Raw genomic sequence first — 17,113 nt, 5'->3', positions numbered from 1 at the left:
ACCGTCCGAAATTATATGCGAACCAGACAGTATATGTCGGAGTATTTCATCAGGTAAAAGTCGAGTTAATTCAGGGCACGGCAATACTATTGGAATCAGTAGCCAATCAAAGGAAGGAGCGGGTCAACTGAGCCTCGCTTCCAAGCCTAGAGGGTCCGCCCTGTTGGGAATTCAGACTTTTACCCAATTTTTATACCTGCATTCTATAGGATTTCCAAATAATTCTAGTTCGTAATGTTGGCGACATTTTAAGCGTGGCGGGCTTACAACAGAAAAACCGTCAGCACTCTAAGGGACGAAAATGATTATTTTAATCTAATATTTATTTTGTAAAATTGGTACTGTTATGTTATTTACGTGACACACAATGGCTTGTTTAGGCATTTGCTCAGCGCCACGCTGTGAGTCGGGCTTTAGTCGCCTCAGGAGCCCATATATACACGATTCGATAGTGAATCGGCAGCAGTGTCTTATTGGCGGTAGACACTCTTGCCCACCTGTAATTGTCACATCTTGTACACCTGTTCGTATACCGAATACAACTGACTGCACTTCCACACCCGGACGGAGACCTCAACTCTCACAAAACCCAGGTATACCGATATATATATTTATATATATATATATATATATATATATACATATAAATATACACATGTAATTCATTATATATATATATATATATATATATATATATATATATATATATATATATATATATATATATATATATATATATATATATATATATATATATATATATATATATATATATATATATATATATATATATATATATATATATATATATATATATATATATATATATATATATATATATGTATATAAATGTATGATACTTTTCAGTGTCAAGTATCAAGGTCGTTCCTGGTCAACCGGTCGGTCGGTCATCTCTCGGCTTCGACCGGTTCGAGACAACCGTGTCACACAAATCAACCGTTTCGCGATTGTTAGAATATAGAATTTTCATCTATATGATTTTCCTTATGCTTTTGTTCCGAGTCGAAAAATATTTGGTGTGCGATTTCTCAAGTGTAGATTCTAAAGGTCGAAAGTAATTTTCCACGAAACAAAATGACTTTCAGCCGTATTTGCTGTCTTTAATTTTAGGATCATGTTTTTCTTCAAAATAGTAAAAACAAAGCCTTATACTACTTTTCAAGATGCTGGAAAAAAAATTTTTATGGAAAAAAGACTTGATTTCCTTCGTGCAATCTTCTTATATATATGTAGTTTAGAAAGAGACTTTGTATGTATGTGAGTTTTGGTTCGTAGAATTCGTTAGGTTAAATTTAATAAGAAAACAAATGAATATTCCAATAAATTTGATTTTGATTTTTATTATTACTAAATTATGTTCACAATACATCTTATATATATTTTAATAGCTACTGATCTATTGATCATTTTCTATTTTACGATTTTAATTTAATTTTGTTAGTAATCATAGTATTATATTATTCTAATGTTAATGTACAGCATAATAGGAAAAAGAGCTCAAAAACATATTTACAATTCATATAAATGCTCATAATACATCTAATACATAATATTCATTAAAGACTCTCTAAAGTCGATGACCTAAAGCAGATTGTATTTAGGTAATCTGTGTTCCAATAAATTTAAATAAAAACTATGCAAAGAAATCGTTTACTATTATATTAGCCATGTTTAAGCGGTTTGGATTATAAATATACTGAGCGAAGCCGGGTAAAACACCAGTATATATACATATGTATAATTTCGAAAGAGACTTTTTATATATGTAAGTTTTGGTTCGTAGAATTCGTGACGTTAAATTTAATAAAAAAACAAATGAATATACAAATAAATTTAAATAAAGTAAAATTTTCAAATAAATTTTATTTGAAAGTTTTACGAAGCCGGGTAAAATTACTAGTATATAATACTACAAAATCAAAAATTCCTAGGTAATGTTTGAATTTGATATATCTAAACGGCTGTATTAAACTGTGATATACATATATAATTTGATATAACGGCTAATATAATCTCTAAAGATAATATTAACCGTTATATTTGAAAGTGGCAAAAGTCCGCTTTTCTTCATTTCGATATATGTACATATGTATATATCGCAAAACATTAAATTTAATGATTTTTAACAATACATACTTAAAAATAATGGTGGCCTGTAATACGTTTGTTCTGCTTTTCCGAGAATCGGGACATATCGAATTAAAAGAAGTGACCATTTGTGTATTAAAGTGTTTTTGGAACTGAAATTTGGACTTCCGTCACTTTCAAACCTATATAAAAATACAAAATCAAATTAAAGATAATATTTTCAAGTGGTCCATCCATTCAAAACCTGCAATTCCTACGTAAAAAATGATTTTTTATACACATCTTTACAGTTTGTAATATTTTTATCATACATATTGACAATATTTCAATAGCGAATGAATTTTGTTTTGTTTGATTTTGAATTTGAATTTTGTTTTGTAGTTAAAATTTTAATATCGATAACTGATTATATTATGACCGTATTATTAATAGAATATTGGTTTTTATTCCCATCGAATAACCTACATATTTTTTATTTATATGCAAACCTAACTTTGCTCTGGTTTTATTTTGCAATCGGTGTAATCGATTATAAAATTCACGCGACGAAAATTCCCGTCAACAATTATTACATTGAGCAACGTGTCAATTGAGATTTTTTTTTATTTTAATGTTATTAAAAATGTACTTGAATACAAAAGTTCTATATGTATGTACATTTGTTACTATTAACCCACTCTGTTGATTTTATTCTATTTAGAAATTTTTGTTTGAACATATGCAGATGTAAATATGCATGGGTATATGTATGTACGTAGATTGTATTATATATACTGAATGTGTTCGATTTTAATCGTGCAAAATTAGAAATTGCATTAGTATATATGTACATAATGTACCTATTATAATGCATCTGATGTAGGGTTAAGACTTAAGAGAATCGAGCATGCTGTCGCATTCGCGCATTTTAAGACGTAAAATAATTTCTTTATTTATTTTTAATTATTTCTTATTCAACTATATAATATTATTACAATATAATTCAATGCAAGGTCTTAAATAATATTAATGTAAGTTTTACTATCCATAACATGACGTTGACATTTACTTTTATCGTCTAAAAAATATAAATTTCCATTAATATGAAATATATACGTATTCCATAGATAAATTAATAATATATCAACAACTTACGTATTTTATATTAAAATTTTATTTATGTAAATATTACAAAATACGAAACACGAACTCAAAACTAACCAAAAATAAAAGTCAAAACCTACCGACCGCTATACGCACGAACAATGTTGTATTTCTTGACCAAAATTCAATGCGAAACTGAAACGAAATGTAATTGGCCATCGCGGGTCAAATGGGGGGTGAAGGCGACAGCAAGTACATCTCAAACTAGATCGTTTCGACTAAAGAACGAGTCCGTGTAGTGATTAATTGATGAGGGGACAACTTCATTGATCATGACGATGATTATTGGCGATCGCTTTGAAAAGTTCCGCGGTGCGTCAATTTTTGGTCGTAATTCTCGCACATATTCTTGATTTAAATTAGTCCTACGGTTGATTGCTAAACTTCATTAACCTTTACGGCGCCTCAGTTGTATCTTAATAAACAATAAAACGTTTTACGAATTCGTCCTTTACACGTGACGAAACAAATATTGCATGCGTATGAACACGAATTCACACGAGATCGGAATTCTGTCAAATTAATTATTTAAAAATGAGCAAAACATGATTTTTGCATTCGTTTGCAAATGTACGCGATAGTATTTTCAAAATAATCAATGCCAAAAAATATTTGAAAATCGGTGTAAGCAAACAATGCTGACAAAACACGATTTTCTTCTTTACCCGGACTTAATTTGTCACATCAAACGGAACTAAAATAATTAATTAATTTGATGACAGCAAAATGATTTGGGGTTTCATGTATGCAAAATTGTAAAATTTACTTGATATTTATGGTTGATAATGTAAATCAAACTTTTGATAATGTACCTACATACATATGTATATAATAATTGTCTAATGCGTGCGTGCGTGCGTGTGTACGATGTGCTCGCTGTTAACCACTTAATCGCCACGCGTTTGTAGAAACCGATTCGATTATTTTATTATATTTGTCTAGTGCCAACCCTTGACACTACCTTTTGAATATATCACAAACTAACGACAAATATTGACTTTTTTCAATGTAATTAGTATCACAGGATATTTTTAGATGTCACTGTGAAGAAACCAAAATTATTTTCGAGTTATAGCCTTAAATACGAAGGTGCGAGCACAGGTGTGCTTATGGCGATGAAGTGGTTACCACCATGCTCCGTCTCTCTTTCTCCGCTTGGAATCGTATATCGTGGAAAGAGACGGAGCATGGTGAGTGTGCACAAAGTACTCACTCACCATGCTCCGTATCTCTTTTTCCCCTTGAAATCGTACATCGTGGAAAGAGACGCGGCATATCACTTCATTCACATGATCGGCCTACAAAAACAAAATAATTTTTATTCACAAAAAATAATTAAATTTTATACCATTAATAAAATAATAATTCCGTTGATCCGAATTGCGATATTTTACCGAGTGCGCAATTATGAGCACACAGGCCACTAATAATATATAAAACGGCAAAGTTAGCCGAGACAAATTTATATGCATTGTTTAAATATTATATTTACTCACATACATATATGTACATATGTACATATGTATGCATTCACATTCGCGTTAGATAGAAATTGGAAATTATCGCTAATTTGCAATTTCTCTACCGGTCATTTGAAATCCGGCAAATTTTCCTACCGGAAATTATCGAAATCAGAAATTCAGATGAATTTTAATTTCCTCGTATTTGTATACACATACAATGGAAGTCGTTTAATAATTGTGTCTATTTTCGAAAAATACTCCACATCTTCTACGATAACTTCGTTTTATAACATTTATCGTGGGGGTGTATTGTTTAAACCCTTATTGTATTGCTCTAATTGTATTTGCATTGATTCTCTGAATAATTTTAAGCATCGGCTTTTTTTAGAATCTGTAGAATCATAACAGTAAGAAAAACTGTAAACAACAATCTGTATAAGGGACTGAAATTACAAAACATTTCTAAGGGAAAAGGATTTTTCATGTTATATAAGGGGTTTTCATAATACTAGTATTATTAAAAGTTCACAAGTATTATTAAAGTACATATGTATATAAATACACGGAGACATTATGAATAGATGGATCTGACAGTCTCCAAAATATCTTACTGTTACGTGTCATATTTCGTATTGTGGTTATGGCACTTAGTGAAGAGGTATTACAAAGCTCTTTAATATTCTATTCCATTACGTATATTTTTTATTATGTGTAAATTTGATCTTTTACATGTATATTATTAATTTATTTAGTTTTACCCATATATCAACCCATTAGTACCCATTAGTACATACATACGGACATACATATATACTGGCTAAACATTTACATATTACAGTTAAAGTGTATCTTCCAGTTGTAATATATTTTAACTAGTTAGAATATATTCCATCTAACCTGGAACCGACTACCGTTATAGTTGAAGTGTATTTTCAGTGGTAACATATTTTGACTAGTTGGAATATATTCCGTCTCACCCAGGTAAGTTGATTTATTTAGCGAATTACATTTCAACTGGTCCAAATACATACATTACAATTGAAAATACAGTTCAACTATGAGTTAGATGGAGAGGTTAGGTTTTCGTGTAAACGTCTCTCAACTAGTAAATTGAATCCGACATATATACTGGCTAAACATTTACATATTACAGTTAAAGTGTATCTTCCAGTTGTAATATATTTTGACTAGTTGGATTATATTACATCTAACCTGGTACCGACTACCGTTATAGTTGAAGTGTATTTTCAGTGGTAACATATTTTGACTAGTTGGAATATATTCCGTCTAACCCGGGTAAGTTGATTCATATAGCGAATTACATTTCAACTGGTCCAAATACATACATTACAATTGAAAATACAGTTCAACTATGAGTTAGATGGAGAGGTTAGGTTTTCGTGAAAATGTCTCTCAACTAGTAAATTGAATCCGACATATATACTGGCTAAACATTTACATATTACAGTTAAAGTGTATCTTCCAGTTGTAATATATTTTGACTAGTTGGAATATATTCCATCTAACCTGGTACCGACTACCGTTATAGTTGAAGTGTATTTTCAGTGGTAACATATTTTGACTAGTTGGAATATATTCAGTCTAACCCAGGTAAGTTGATTCATATAGCGAATTACATTTCAACTGGTCCAAATACATTACAACTGAAAATACAGTTCAACTATAAGTTGGTACCAGGTTAGATGGAGAGGCTAAGTATTCGTTAAAACGTCACTCGACTAGTTAATTGATTTGGAAAGTCACATTTTTGTTTTGAACACATTCTTACAGTTATCGTAATACCTCACTCATTACCTTTATTCGTAACATTTATCGAATATAAACGCATTATTTAATTCAAAAGCATTCGTAAAAATATCAGAATTGTAAAAATTCAACTGTTATATTACAACTGGCGCACATTGTTGAAAGTGTATTTGCGCTTGTAGAGATGTAATTTACTAGTTGAATTGTATTCGAATGTGGATGACATAATACGCCAGTTGGAATATATTACAACTGAAAATACACTGTAACATATATAATATATGTATGAATGTACATAATAAATGTATAAATTATACAAAAAAAATGTTTCTGGTAATGTTTTCACATGACGCTTTTTTTCCTTTATATGATGTGTTTCATATGGTGCCAAAAAAGTATTAAATAATCTTTTTGGACGAAATTTGAATATTGTGTAGTTCCAAAAAAGTCTACGTAGAAAGCAAGAAAGCACGAGAAAAAAGTGTAAATGAGTCAAACTTTCGTTTCATACTTTCTTATAGGAAATTAATGAAATGTCACCAAACCAATGTCAACCCTTTGATTGTTGACGTCCTTTCTGTTGAAAGTCCGCCACGCTGAAAATTTCACCAACATTTCCAACTAAAATTATTTTGAAATCCAATAGAAAGCAGGTATAAAAATTGTAACTAATCCAAACAAAACCCTAGATAACTACCGCCGAGGATTTCGAGTTTTGTAAAGGTGTGTTTAGACTCTCTAATATATCTTGCAACAATATAAAGTAAACAAAATAAGTCTATTAATGAATGTATTTTTCCAAAACTAGTTCCATCTTGTTCATTGTTGTTAAAATGTAATACCCACAATCTACATACATTCCAAGCCACAATCTAAAATACTCAGAATTTAGGGATTTCCATCGGGTAATTCTGCTATGGTTATAAATTCAGTGTCTTTATAAACTTTATACACGGATTACACGACCCATGTTCAATGCATTTCTTTTCAATGCTACCTTTAAAGGCTTAGCGGTAGTATTTATGTTTACTTTGTACATACTCAATATACAACGCCTTCTCTGCGTTTTGCAGGCTGATCGGGGTTGGTTAGCATTCAAAGGGTTAATGGAAGCGAATTGTTTAGGAAGCGTAAAAGTTACAAACATTTATAGAGGAAATGAAAATGAGATCGCCGTTTGTATATTGGGCACCAAACTAACAATAATACATTTCTAAACAAATCCTTACATTAGTGTATTACGAACAAGTTTATCGTATAAAGACTAAACTTATGCATTGGCGGTTGAAAAATTTGATGTAGATTTGCATAGGGAAAATTTAAACATATTTACATTCATTTTTATGCACATAAAAATGCTAATTCAATGTAATATATTTTACTGGAAAAAATATCCATTACATACATATGTATTCGAAAGTCAAATTTTTAGTTCCACAAACACTATTTTCGACTGACTAAATTCACAAATTGTTATCGAGTCCTTTAATTCGATATGTCCAGAATGTCGAAAAAGAATTTACTTTATTATAACATTATATTTAATGTTTTGCGAAATATTTCTCGAAATGAAGAAAAGTGGACTTACGCCAATATCAAATATAACGGCTTATATGTACATATATCTAATAATATACTACATTATATTTTCTAATTATATACTTAATTACATATGCATTTAAGTGTACAAAGATAAGGAACACAAATTCACAACAAAGATAAGAAATTCTTATCTTTGTATGTGTTTACGTTTGTTTGAAAATCTTTTTGATTCAGATGCCGCGTGAGTCATCTTTTATTTATTTGCAAAAAAAAGAAATGTTGTTTGGTCGAGGACCTTGCTTTTGCAGTTTAGGTTCGACGATCAATTCACATCTTAAATAATAATAATAACTAAAGGAAAATATTTGAGAAATCACGACTTGCACGATTCTTTTTTTTATTATATTTATTGAAATAATTTTTACACGTTGACATTTTTTTTTTATTTAAAAAAAATCATCAACAGCATCTATGTACATATGTAGAGCACGATAAAAATACGAAACGTACGAGTCATTATTAAAAATGGGGTTTGTGTGACATTTATCTGACTATGGAGGTGTCCATTAAATAAACGAGGGTTCTCTTGGACGCTGTAGTGTTAAATTGAATACGAGCTTGGTGATAAACTTGAAAGGGTTCTCGTTAATAAAACTAAAACAAAAAAACGAAACTTTATTCTGATGCAGTTTTCCTCTGAATCGTCGGAGTTTTATCAGTAGAAGTAAACAACCTTTAATATCATACATATGAGCTCGTTATATTATATTTGTAAGTGGCATAAGCCCACTTTAAATATACCGGATTTTCAATTCAATCATACTGGATGTACATAAAACAGTGTGTTGTATTGAAACTAATACTTTATAAATAAATTTCGACTTTGATATTTGTTATAGTTTTAATTAAAAGTTGAAAACAATCTAGATTTATTCGCATTTCAATGAAAAGATACTGCCGAGGATTGAGTTCCGGACAAAGAATGGTTTTGATACCTTATATGTTTTATTTTATCTTTTAATTTATACCAGGAAGGCCTAACAGGTAACCCCAATGACCTTTCCAGGCCAGAAACATTGCACATTTGATACAAATATTATTAGTATTATACAAAGTACATATGTAAATACATATCACGTAATATTCACAAAGTCATCTACGGTCGAATCAAAAAACAATTCAGCGAAATTCAGTAAATACGTACCAATTTACATTCACAGATACATTTATGGTCAATTTTGTAAATTTGCAGCATTTTATACAATTCAGCGAAATTCGAGAATGTTGGAAACTCGAGATTTTGCGAGAAAATGGATAAGGTTGCCAATTTGTTGGAAACGTTTCAATGAAAATCATATGAATTGGCAAACTCTGATAGGAAACTTGGATTTGTGACTCCGCGGAGTCACAAATCCAAGGTCTGGCCAGCAGAAACCAGTGGGATTTGAGCCCCTGACTACTCTATTCAAAGCATTATACACTAACAGATAGTCTATTCTGCTGTTTATATAACTAGTCTATTCTGCTGGTTATATAACTAGTCTATTCTGCTGGTTACACAAATTCTGATAGGAAACAATCGACCCGGAGTCACATATCCAAGGTCTGGCCAGCAGAAACCAGTTGGATTTGAACCCGTGACGACTCTGTTCAAAGCATTATATACTAACCACTAGTCTATTCTGCTGGTTATATAATTAGTCTATTCTGCTGCTTATACAAACTCTGATAGGAAGCAATCGACCCGGAGTCACAGATCCAAGGTCTGGCCAGCAGAAACCAGTGGAATTTGAACCCGTGACCACTCTGTTCAAAGCATTATATACTCACCACTAGTCTATTCTGCTGGTTATACAAACTCTGATAGGAAACAATTGATCCGGAGTCACAAATCCAAGGTCTGGCCAGCAGAAACCAGTGGGATTTGAACCCGTGACCACTCTGTTCAAAGCATTATATACCAACCACTAGTCTATTCTGCTGGTTGTATAAAATTTTGGAACTGAAAAGCTAACGGTCCTTGAAGACGTTAAAAAAATTTTGTTTTGAGACAAAAATGTGTCCAACCTTTTTGACCGGTAGTATATTTACGTACATATGAACATATCGATATTGTCAATTTGAGCTATGATAATAATCCTTAAGTCAATATTTATTTTTTAATATTTTAGCACGCGAAAGTAGACATTTAACCCAATATTTAACAGCGAATGTTTAATTTAACGTCATCGGCTATCTGCTATGTGTTTTACTAATTAACAAATTATACTTACCCAATTTTCTTTCAACATTATTTAAAATGAAAACCATACTGTGCATACATACATATAATATATGTATATCTAGGTAGATAATATATGTACGTATGTATGTATGAATTATATATTGTACACCCTTCCTTTATTTTTGAAGCAGACAATTTCCTCAATAGTGGTCTTTAAAAAATGACACTGAGGTCCTACATAATAAGTTCGAATTAAAATGCGTCAAAAGAAGCATTGTATATCGTAAGACATTTGTAAGTAAAATATATAATTAAAATAAGGAAATACAATAATTACTAATCAAAGTCATTCAAAATGTATAGAGAACTGAATTATTTTACGCATAATTCTTGTTGATGTCTTCTGGTGCAACTTATCGTTTCTGTTGGAAATCATTATCAGTAGAAACCAGGGTTGCCAGATTTCCAAAATCACAGAAGTTTCTTACTTAATGAAGAAATTAAGAAATAAATATTTTTAATTAAATCATAATTTACATATGTAAATAAATACATACATACATATATAAGTATGTATGTACATATGTAGATGAGAACATTTTATTATTATTTTCTTTTAATCTATACCAGGAAGGCCTAACAGGTAACCTGAAGTCGCCTTCCTGGCCAGAAATGTTGTACATTTGAAACAAATATTATACAAAGTAAACACATATCAATTAATACCCACAGAGACATACATACATACATATATGGTCAAATTTTTAAAATTGAAAACTTGAGATTTGCGAGAAAATGGTTAAGGCTGCCAATTTGTTGGAACCCTTTCAATGAAAATCAGATAAATTATCAAACTCTGATAGGAAACGATCGACCTGGAGTCACAAATCCAACATCTGGCCAGCAGAAACCAGTGGGATTTGAACCCGTGACCACTCTATTCAAAGCATTATATGCCAACCACTACTAGTCTATTATGCTGGTTATAAAAAATAGTCACTGAATAATAAACAGGAATCAAAGTTATTAAAATATATTGGATACAATTGCATTTCGGTTTAAATGCAAAAATGTATACAATCAAAACAGTTTGATTAAAAGTTTTTTTCCTAGCTTTTAGCTTGTTTCAAAATATATTCGCCAACTTTGTTTGATAAAAATTTTCTCAAGTCGTTACAAATTGCATTTATTAAGCTTCCACGGTTTTTAATAGTAATCTATTTATCGCCTTTCTCCAGGTTGCATTCATTAGATTAAATATTCTTTCGCAAATTGCAACGAAGCGCAGAATTGAAATGCGGGCGACAATTTTATAAAAAATATTGCAAACGGAATGAAAATATTATCCATTTCTCATACAATGCTTTTTTCTCGTTTGCTTCAGTGAAAAAATGTTTAATAAACAGACATCTTCGCATAGGAGGTCAGCATTGCAAATACATATAATATGTATATTGTTAATTCAACTTTCATGTTTGGTTTATGGACCAGACTTTAATGGATTGAATTTTTGTTACTTTCGAAGTCAAACCATTTATTTGTACATGTAAAAACTTTGTACAAAGTCGTGATTTTCGGTTCGGTGATTACTGGTCACAAAGTCACTAAAATCTCTACAACGGAACATCCATCATACTAACGATAACTATCATACTAATATTGCGTATTCGCGATTTTAATGGCAAAAATTGTCTTTGTGACCACCGCAATGTGTCTAATAACCCAATTAACGTGATTTGCATAGATAATGCGGGACTCGGGACTTGTCTGTTGAACTCGGTACATATGTACCCAAAGTTTCACTGGTAGTGGGGTACTAACGACTCGTCGTAATGTGGTCGAGATTTCTACGGATAAAACCCGTCGTAAAAGCGCAAATAAACGGTGAAAGCTCCGTTAAAACGAAGACATAGACCAGGTAAACTCGCACAACGAAGGTGACTAATGTTAGGATGAAATTCGTATAAAAAAAACGTATACACGTGTACGTATACACCGTGTTAAAGGGTTTAATTCGACACGAGGCAGACGAAGAGTTTGTATTTAAATGATTTTTTTTTATATTTTAACGTGATATTAATTAGTGACAGGTCGGAGGAGGTTTATTATGTTGTTTGACGGGTTTTAAGAATTAATAACCAGGGATGAAAAATAAATTGCCGGAATTAAAATGGCTTATTGTTATATTCGCGGCCTAAATATATACAGTTCCGAAAATCGGGTAATTTCATTGAAATATTTTTCAATGAAATTACACTAAATATATGCATGTATGTAGGTATCAGGCCCGGCCCGAGGGTACATATATTTGCTTCAGCATCCCCCCCCCCCTACTCCCTCTTAAAATTTTAAACAATAAATATTTTATGTTGAAGAAAAATATATTAAGACAAAACCAAAAATTAAATTATTTTTTTTTATTCAAAATAGGCTCGTTTTATGTATAAAAATGATTAAATTAAATGAAATACGGATAGCTATGAATAAATTCGGTATTGAATACAATGAATTGAAGAGTTGTATAGACTGACATTTCTTCTTTCGAATATGATTGGTTAAGATATTTAATTTCGTGAAGCAAAACCATCCCTGGTTATATTTGTTTATGTCACAGTGAAAATATATTTTCACTGACGTTTCAGTGAAATCAATTACCAGTTACATTTTCAGGGTTGGTTTTATTCATTTAAGATTAGATTGTTAGGGTTGGTATTATTTAAGAGTTATGATTAGTCACCGGAGCCTGAGGGGGCCGTGTATTGTTCAAAGGTTGTAAATGCATTGTTAAAGGTTTGCCGAACAATGGATAGCACTGTGACTATCCTACCTCTAGTTATGATAGGTTAGGTTGAGTAAGGGTTGGCCCTATTAATTTAAGATTGGGTTGTTAGGGTTAAATATATAGAGTTAAACGTTTTAAATTAATTGTTTGATACATTTTTACTGCTTGAATTGCTGAAAATATATATTCATTAGTGAAAATATATTTTCACTTGAAATATGCTTTCACTGTAACATATATATACATACACATGTTTCAGCGGTATTTTATGTAAAATACAATTCCAAATTACCATTTGTACCGACGACAGTTTGTTGTTTTACAAGTTTTATTCGTGAGTCGTTGATATTTGACAGTCAACTTCCCGCGTTCCTCGTAAATTATAATATTTTACAATTAGTATTGTTACTTATTGTAAAAATTTAAGTTTTTATGAGTTCAAAGAAAGCCAAATTGAAATTATTCTTTTTTTTCATCCGATCGTTATATTATATAAAGTTTAAAATTGAAATTAAAATTATATAAAATGTTAATTATTTTATAGAAAATTTTCACTTGCGGCATATTTGATGTTCTTTCTTTTGACTAAAATGTACTTTGTATATCTGATATATAGTTTTCTATGATATACATACATATGTATGTCAAAGGTCAGTAACTTGTTACCCGTAGAGGACTCTCTGTGCCTTCTCACAGCACTTAAATTTGACCGTTTTTTAAGTAATGTAGGTTAGTCATATTTGACCCTTTAAATCGGAACTAATTTTGAACAGAAAGGGACGGACGGCTTAAATTATTTCAACCACTTTTCATACCATAGATATATGTATGTATGTAGGTAACGTTCGCGCACTTGAACGTTTTTCTTAATTTATATTGTTAGGGGTACATACAGTTTTTAATATATGGGTGCAAATAATAATAACTTTTTTATTCCAAACGATAGGGATAATAGTGCAATCCCCATCGTCCATATAAATAATATATAGATGATATAAATATAATGATATATATATATATATATATATATATATATATATATATATATATATATATATATATATATATATATGTATATATATATATATATATATATATATATATATATATATATATATATATATATATATATATATATATATATATTGAATAATAAATAATATAGTAATAAATCAATTTAATATCTATTTAAAGCGGTCGGTGAAGTAGCTCCATCCACCAAATTTTTCACCACGGGAGGCCAAGAACGTGCCCGTGCCGTTCGATTCAGTATGATTTCGCCTTTATTGCGACAAGTTTTAAATATAGAAACAGAGATGAGCTGAAATGAAATCAAACAATTAGACGATAGAAATACACGACAACGTAGGGAGGCCGCTCTCATCATGAGAACGGCCTCAAAGTGAGGCACGTGCCCTTCCACAAAGGGAGGCTGGTATCTTTGTATGTGAGTTTGACAGCATACATGTTTACACGTAGTCAATTCACAAATTCCGAACTCTATTTTCGATAATGATGCAATATAATACAAAATTTGAATTTAATCCCTTCTCCCCACAAGTTATTTACCAAGTATTGGGTCCAATTTGGATGAATTATATTATTTACTTGGTTACCAAATGAATATATCGACATCAAAATTTGCAGGGGGTGTAGATTTGATATACAAACATACATATTTTGAACTCACACATGATTTGATATATTCAAAAAAATTGAGATCGTCCTTTTTGATAATTTGAAAAATATGTTTTCTTGCAATGCGAAGTGTTCTTTTGTTTTTATTTTCACACCCAGCTTTTGTTTACGAACAAATTTTGCGGTTTATTCATTGTTTTTGAGGCGCGACAGCAAAAAAAGTATGTGCATAATTTATTAATCTCCTCGAGAAATGCGTTCTTATGGTCAATGACTGTTAAATTTTGCGACTTTGGAACTTTTTTTTGTTGTATTTCGTGGCGTGTGGGTGTTATTTTATTGAAATAAATCAATGTTCAACTTTAATTTGGCTTGAGAGCACTGCGATATTTTTCACATGAAGATATTTTCATATAAATGTTTTTACTGACATGAAATAGATTGCGATTATGCGACCAAATATTAAAATACAATTACATGCATTTTTCCATATTTTAAACTAATATACAACACATCCTGTCCCCAAAGTCCGTAAGTAATGACTTGACAAAACCTGATTGTAATAAAAAGCGGCAAGCGATAAGTTCAAGAAGAACTGAATGCCATTAATTTTATTTTATAATAATGTTTTGTCGCTTGACATATCAATGAATGGTTTCAAAAAGGAACTGACATATACAATGTAATTGTTAGTTGAATTTTTATGAGATTCGTTTATTTCTATTTCGATTTAATCACGTTACTGCTTGATAACTAGGGGTCCCAAATATTCGTAAAATCAATTATTCGAATATATGTACATATATATATATATACAGCTATATAATACGTATATAAAAAGCTCCAGGTTTCTTTTCTCGAAAAATGATTCCACACTTTTGATCGTTTAGACATGGCTGAAATACACTTTTTTAAATATAAATGTAAATAATTTTGGAACAATACTACATCGTTAATAACACAAAGAAAGAATACCTGTAATTATCCTGACAATTCGTTATTATTATCATGTAGTCTTGATTTTCAGCAAGTAATTGTATGTAAAATACACCACTTGTTGTAAAAATCAACATTCTCAATTTACATAAATGTTAAAAATCCACGTTCTCAATTTTCATATAACACAATGCAACAAACAAAATTATCTTTACTTAATTCGAATATGAGAATGATTTTTGTTGACCATCTATTGTTTAAGAGATATGAGCGCTTAAAAAATGGGCAATTTTTACAAATTTTTGGCTTTTGCAGTTAATTCAAAATCTAATATTGCCGTGCCAAAAGTGAGTATTGGAATCGGAATAGACAGATGTTTTTTTCTATTGATTGTTGTTTATCAATGCTTTTAAATACATATAAATAATTCTGAAGCAAATTTTAAGAGTCAAATATTTTATTTTTATTTTATTTTATTTTATTTTTAAAAATCAATACCACAAAGACTGGACAGGTAGCCCCAAAGCGTCACTGTGGTTATAATACAAATATAAGTATACATAAATCAAGAATAACAAAAATCATAAAAAAAAATAAAAAGCAAATAAGAAATATATACATATAGTAAAAAACAAATAAATAAGATTGAAAATTATATCGTGCTATGTAGGATGCGTTCGACCAACTCAACATAACTGGCATTGAAGAGGTTCAAGGAATGTGCCAGTAAGTTAAGGAGTCGAACAGCTCTCGAGAGGGGGGAGTTCATGAGCACGTATTTTTAGCCCTAGTTGGCAACAAGATATCATGCTTTCGCAAAGCCATATGATTTTCCGGGGCCCAAAATTTTAGCTTTTCACAATTATGTGCACACAAGCCACTAGTAGTATATAATATAGTTAATAGAAATGTATGTACTCGTTATTATTTTTTGCCTTTCATTCATTCGTGTCACAGATGAAGTAATATGCAACTTGCAAACCTTTTTTCATAGCACATTTTTATTATTCACCGATTTTCTGCATAAGTGCACACGCTTTCTCTCATCGATTCATTCGCACGTACCGTTATTAAGATTGCAGCTTATTTATGTATTTATAATACGTACCAAATCGACACATTCTCTATCTGCCGTTCGTTTCGCAAATCGAAATAATGCTTATTTTTATATTCAATAATAATGCCTTTACAAAATTACCTATTAAGTATTATTATGCAAGTATAATTCTTTTTTTAGTATATTTTCCCACGATGCCATTACGGATTGCCTCTGAGCGACACCTATGCTACATACATATATAAATTTATAGATTATGAATTTGAAATCATTTTCGAATCGTGGTGACATAGTGTGTAGGATGGTTTTGCCAATTTGATGGAGGAACCGTTTCAACAATGAAATCAGATAAATTGTCAAACTGTGATAGGAAACGATCGACTCGGAATCACGAATATCCAAGCCTGACCAGCAGTAGTATAGAAACTTCTTCCGGATAAATTATTTTCAAT

General features: G+C 30.7%; 1 protein-coding gene across 2 annotated transcripts in view; it reads left to right on the top strand.

Annotated features, from left to right (window-relative positions):
- The first annotated feature begins 461 nt into the window (after nucleotides 1-461).
- Nep2 (M13 family metallopeptidase neprilysin 2) overlaps nucleotides 462-17,113 on the top strand; it is a 65,572-nt gene continuing 48,920 nt past the window's right edge. The window contains exon 1 of one of the 2 annotated variants that reach the window (XM_077446393.1): nucleotides 462-593. The gene's annotated coding sequence lies outside the window, so the exon portion shown is untranslated. The remainder of the gene's footprint in view (nucleotides 594-17,113) is intronic. The other variant, XM_077446392.1, reaches the window with a different exon arrangement.

The sequence above is a fragment of the Arctopsyche grandis genome, chromosome 2, assembly GCF_051622035.1.
Source record: "Arctopsyche grandis isolate Sample6627 chromosome 2, ASM5162203v2, whole genome shotgun sequence".
NCBI classification, from domain to species: Eukaryota; Metazoa; Arthropoda; class Insecta; order Trichoptera; family Hydropsychidae; genus Arctopsyche; species Arctopsyche grandis.
The sequence above is the reverse complement of the archived record's forward strand: the minus strand, read 5'-3'. Positions and strand labels throughout refer to the sequence as shown.